This window comes from Euleptes europaea, chromosome 18 (assembly GCF_029931775.1).
Source record: "Euleptes europaea isolate rEulEur1 chromosome 18, rEulEur1.hap1, whole genome shotgun sequence".
NCBI lineage: Eukaryota > Metazoa > Chordata > Lepidosauria > Squamata > Sphaerodactylidae > Euleptes > Euleptes europaea.
Window position 1 is genome coordinate 9,693,033 of NC_079329.1, and position 5,056 is coordinate 9,698,088.

Here is a 5,056-nt window from a genome sequence, read left to right on the forward strand (position 1 = left end):
GCTCCATGCAGGTTGCCTTTCGTAGTGTCTATTCATAACTTGTTTCCGGTGATGCCTCTAGACTAGATTCAAGAATTCATTTCAAGCCACTGTTTCTGGTTTAAAGTATTTAGGAGTAGCCATCCTGTGCCCAGAGCTGTGCGAAACTAATATTACTGGTGACTAGTGAGTGTAGAAGAGAGTCAGTTGCTGCAAGGAGAGGACTGTTCATTTGGTATTCCTGTCCTGGATAGCTCAGCATAGCCCAGTCTTTAAAGCTAAGCAGCATCTGCCCTAGCTGGTGTTTGGATGGGAGAGAAGCAGAGAAGGAGAGAGAGTAGGGGCGGGGGGTGACCCATGACACGGATGTCACATCTGGGCCGTGTTTATGTACACACGGGCATTCCAGAATGCTGAAAGGTAAAATACCTTTCAGGCGGGCACTACACTGTCCTGGATAGCTCAGCATAGCCCAGTCTTCTGGATAGCTCAGCATAGCCCAGTCTTTAAAGCTAAGCAGCATCTGCCCTAGTTGGTGTTTGGATGAGAGACCACCAAGGAAGGCTGGGGTCTCTATGCAGAAGCAGGCAACAGCAAACCACCTCTGAACGGCTCTTTCTTTGAAAACCCTATGTGGTTTGCGTAAGCTGGTTACAATTTGTCGGCAAATTTTTAAAAATTACAATTGGTGTTTTAAAATGTGATGGAAAATTCAAGGCAGAGGCCCCATTTTTGGTATTGTACTGTTTGTGCTTATGCCTGTTAAGAGTTGTACAAGTGTTTGCTCAGGATCTAGCCACCTCTGAACTCCTGAAGCTAATGTCTACCCAGTTTCCAACTTCTGTACTGAATAAATAGCATACAAAGAGGCAAGGTATCTTACTGTGGTAACTTCTCCTTGGCCGAGCACTTAGGTTCCATTGGCAGCTGAATTAGTTGCTTCCCCCCCACCTGACTAAATCAACGGCTAGTGCTGGGGGTCTCCAGCCTTTTTTAGTGCGTGGGCACCTCTGGGATTTTGAGAGGGGGTGGTGAGTGCCATTCCAAAATGGCTGCCACAGGAAGGTGGAGCCAAACAATGTTTTATTGAGGACTGCATTTATTTAAGGCAAAACCCAGAAGTGAGGCAGGGTAGCTCTAGGAATTTCTGGAAACTCTGTGGTTTTACCATAGTTTCTAGCAATTCCTAGAGATACCCTATGTCACTTCTGGGTTTTCCCTGGAAATGTAGAAATGCAGCCAACGTTGCACCAATATTCCCACTGGTTGCCAGGCTTGGCCTGATAATCTTGGTGGGGTACTGAGTGTCCTGAAATGGTAGAGTTCAGCATGGGAGGGTATATTGTGGCACTGCTGGAGACCAGAGGATCCGGCAGGTCTCTTTAATTTAATTAAGGCAATCCTAAACTGCAATTTTAGAATTTGGTTGTGTTTTTTAATGTATTTTATTAATACTGTAAGCATCTTTGAACCCTGTAGGAAGAAAGGCTGCTAATAAATATTTTAAATAAATAACTTCCCTCCCTGCTTTTAAAATAATTGCATAGCAACAACACTGAACACGTGAAGCTGCCTTGTTCACCGTCTGGGCCTTGGTCTGTCGAGGTTGCTGTTATCTGTACTTTGGCTGGAAGCACGGTCCAGCTGGAAGGGCAGCAAGCCTGAAGGAGGAGGGGGGTGGGCTTCTACTCCAGAACACTTATCTCCCTTCATTCAACAGCCCAGTTCGCTCTGTGCTTTGCAAAAGCTCAGAGCAACAGCTGGTCAAGCCTGAAGGGGGACCAGTCTGGGTGCTCATCGGTACTCCTGAACTTCCGAATGTCCGCAGCTGCTATTGTAGCCGTTGAAAACCCATTTATTTGAGGGCAGCCAGTAACACGTGGCAGGCTCTATTGTCGGGGAGCTTGTGCTAGCTGATGGTCACGACGACAGGCTGGCCTGACAAAAGGGGACATTTAAGGTGCATTATCTGATAAACTTATGTGTGCCTTCACTATCTTCATTCATAGGCCAAGCCTGTGATGTGGGCCTGATGCGTTATTACTTTTTTTTTTTTCTGATTCAGTGATTGGGATAAGGTCACTGGACTAGTACAGAATATGAATCCAGATCTCTCACAGCTAAAGATGAACTCAGTTCAGAGGCTGCTAAGCCACAATTCAGGCAGTGCTAGCAGTCTATGCTTGAACACTTCTCTCCATGCAGCAACTGACTCTTACACTTGCTAGTAACCGGTAATATTAGTTTGGCATGGCTCTGGGCACAGGATGGCTAGTCCTAACTACTTTAAACCAGAAACAGCTGCTTGAAATGGATTTTTGAATCTAGAGGCAGGCACAAATAGCATCTTTTCTGTTTCAGCATCATGGGAAACAAGTGTGACAGAGTGGGGTTTAGAACCCAATTTTCCCTAGTCTGATGCTAACCATTACACCTCACAGGCAGGACAATGCTGCTGCAGTCTTGTTTGTGGGCTTCCGAGAGGCACCTGGTTGGCCACGGTGTGAACAGACTGCTGGACCTGATGGGCCTTGGTCTGATCCAGCATGGCTTTTCTTATAGGGTGGGGCTATCAATGGCTACTGGCCAAAATGAATACTAGTCATGATGCATACCTATTCTCTCCAGGATCAGAGGAGCATGCCTATTATATTAGGTGCTTTGGAACACAGGCAGGATAATGCTGCTGCAGTCCGCTTGCTTGTGGGCTTCCTAGAGGCCCCTGGTTGGCTACGGTGTGAACAGACTGCTGGACTTGGTCTGATCCAGCAGGGCTTTTCTTATGTTTTTAATCCAAGAAAGAGTTGTATATATACATATCCATTGATATAATAGAGCTACATCACACCTTTGTGCTGGATGACAATGGAGGAGGGGGATGCCCCTGAGTGCCACCTGAACCCCCTGAGGAAAAGACAAGTTAGAAATGTGGATGTTCTAAGTATTCAGAATCAAGTATGCACAAAGGCAAAGTTGTTAAACAAATGAAGGTGCCTTATCCTGAGTCAGGCCATGGGTCCATCTAATCTAGGGCAGTTGTGATGACTTCCGCGGGCTTAGGAGGGTGTAACTCTCCTTGGGGCAGCCGTTCACTCTGGCTGGCAACAACTCTCCAGGCCGAGCAGCCTTTCCCAGTCCCCAGATTGCTCCTGCAGCCAGCACCCGAGCCTGTGAGCACAAGTCTGCCCAACTGCTCACTGGGACTAGACTATTTTCTTCTTAGAACGATTGGTAAAAAATACATTAAGCTGGATCTTTCAGATGATTTTGTGCCAAAAATAGTAATCTGGGGCGGTGATATGGCTGAATGGTAGAGCGCCCATTTTGCGTACAGAAGGTCCCATTTTCATTCTCCAATTAAAAGAATCAGGTAATAGGTGATGTGACATTCTTCCACTCGGGACTCTGGACAGCTGCTGCCAGCCGGAGAAGCCAGTATTGACCATGACAGATCAATGTTCTGACTCAGTAGAAGACTACATGTGTGTCGATAACATAAGTCTATTTTTATTAGAGAAAATAGAAACTACCAATAAAGTACTGATTTAATCATGGACACATGGGTCTGCTGGTTAGTTGTTTTGTAGGCAATGCCAGTTTAGATACTTGCTCTCATGAGGGTGGACTGTGGCAGAGCCTCTGCTTGGCATGCAGAAGGCTCCAGGTTCAGTCCCCAGCATCTCCAGTTAAAGGGACCAGGCAAGTAGGTGATGTGAAAGACTTCTACCTGAGACCCTGGAGAGCCGCTGCTGTTCTGAGTACTGACGCTGATGGTAATAGGACAAAAATTACATCTTTATATATGGGCTTCTAATTTCAAATTACCTTGTACAGTATGAGGGTTTATCTTCAGGGGCTGGGAGGTTCTATACCTTACAGGAAGAATTAACTAGCTATGCCTTTCATTCTCCAATTCCACGACTCGATGTGAAAGATGGGAGAACAGAGAGTCCATTTTCAGCAGCTATGAGCAGTGTTCAACCTTTACCCCTAAAATAAGGAAGGTCTGGTGAAGAGACATGATACGGCTTTCCTTTGAACCGCTACTGGTTCGATCTTAATGACAAGAGGTTCTGCATCCTCTGTATTATAATCCTAGTTTCACAGTACTGCATCCCTCCTGGATGGTTTTGGGAGCAAGGCAAAATCTGTATTGGGCAGTGCATAAACGGGAACCACTCCTCCCCAAAAACCCAGACGTCCCTTCCCAGAAATCCATTTCTAACCCAACAGGACCCTACTCCTTTCCTGCCCCTGAAAGAATGCAGGAATCCAGCACCACCCCTCCCTGCCCCAGTCCCCCAGACAAAGGAAACAAAAAAAGAATCCAGAAGCACCAGTTTGGGGTTTAATTAACCAACCTGGGGAGGAAAGGGCAGCAGACCGATGCGTGGCACCCTCCTGACTGCACCTTTCTGATCAATTACAGAAGGACAAGGGAAGAGAGGAGTAGGGATCGGATACAGGTATAGAAAAGAGCAGTACAGTAAAAACAAGGGAGCCAGAGGGGAGGAGAAGAGGGAGAAGTCACTTTTAAAATCACAATCTCAAACCTTTTATAAATGTACAAAAACCTTTCCCCACCTGCCTGGGGCAGAATATATAAATATTTACACTGCCTGGTGGGGGGGGGAGGTGCACCAAGATACAGCCCCCCCTGACCCTGAAAGCAGCCTTCCCCTCAGTCCACGGAGGGAGGGAGAACGCACCCCAAAAGTCAATTTCAGCCCAGCAGGAACGCTGGAAGCAGACACCAAACCATTGACAATTCCCACAATTGGGCAAAGGGAGCTTCAAAAGAGAAACAAACGAAGACTGAGGACACCCCAAGCCTAGATTCCTGCCCCACTCCACCACCCCCTATCATTCCACGAGACCTCTTAAGTCTTTTGTCTGGGCTTGTCTGGGGTTCTGAGTGCTCATAGATGGAGATCAGTCCTTCTAGGGTGGCAGCAGTGGCCTGCCTTCCAGGCTAAGGTGGCAGGAGGCCATACGTCTATCCCCGCTAATGTGGAAGGGGGGGTTCTACACATCTGGCCAGGGCCCACGCCGGAGACAAGGGAAGCTGCTTGGCCCC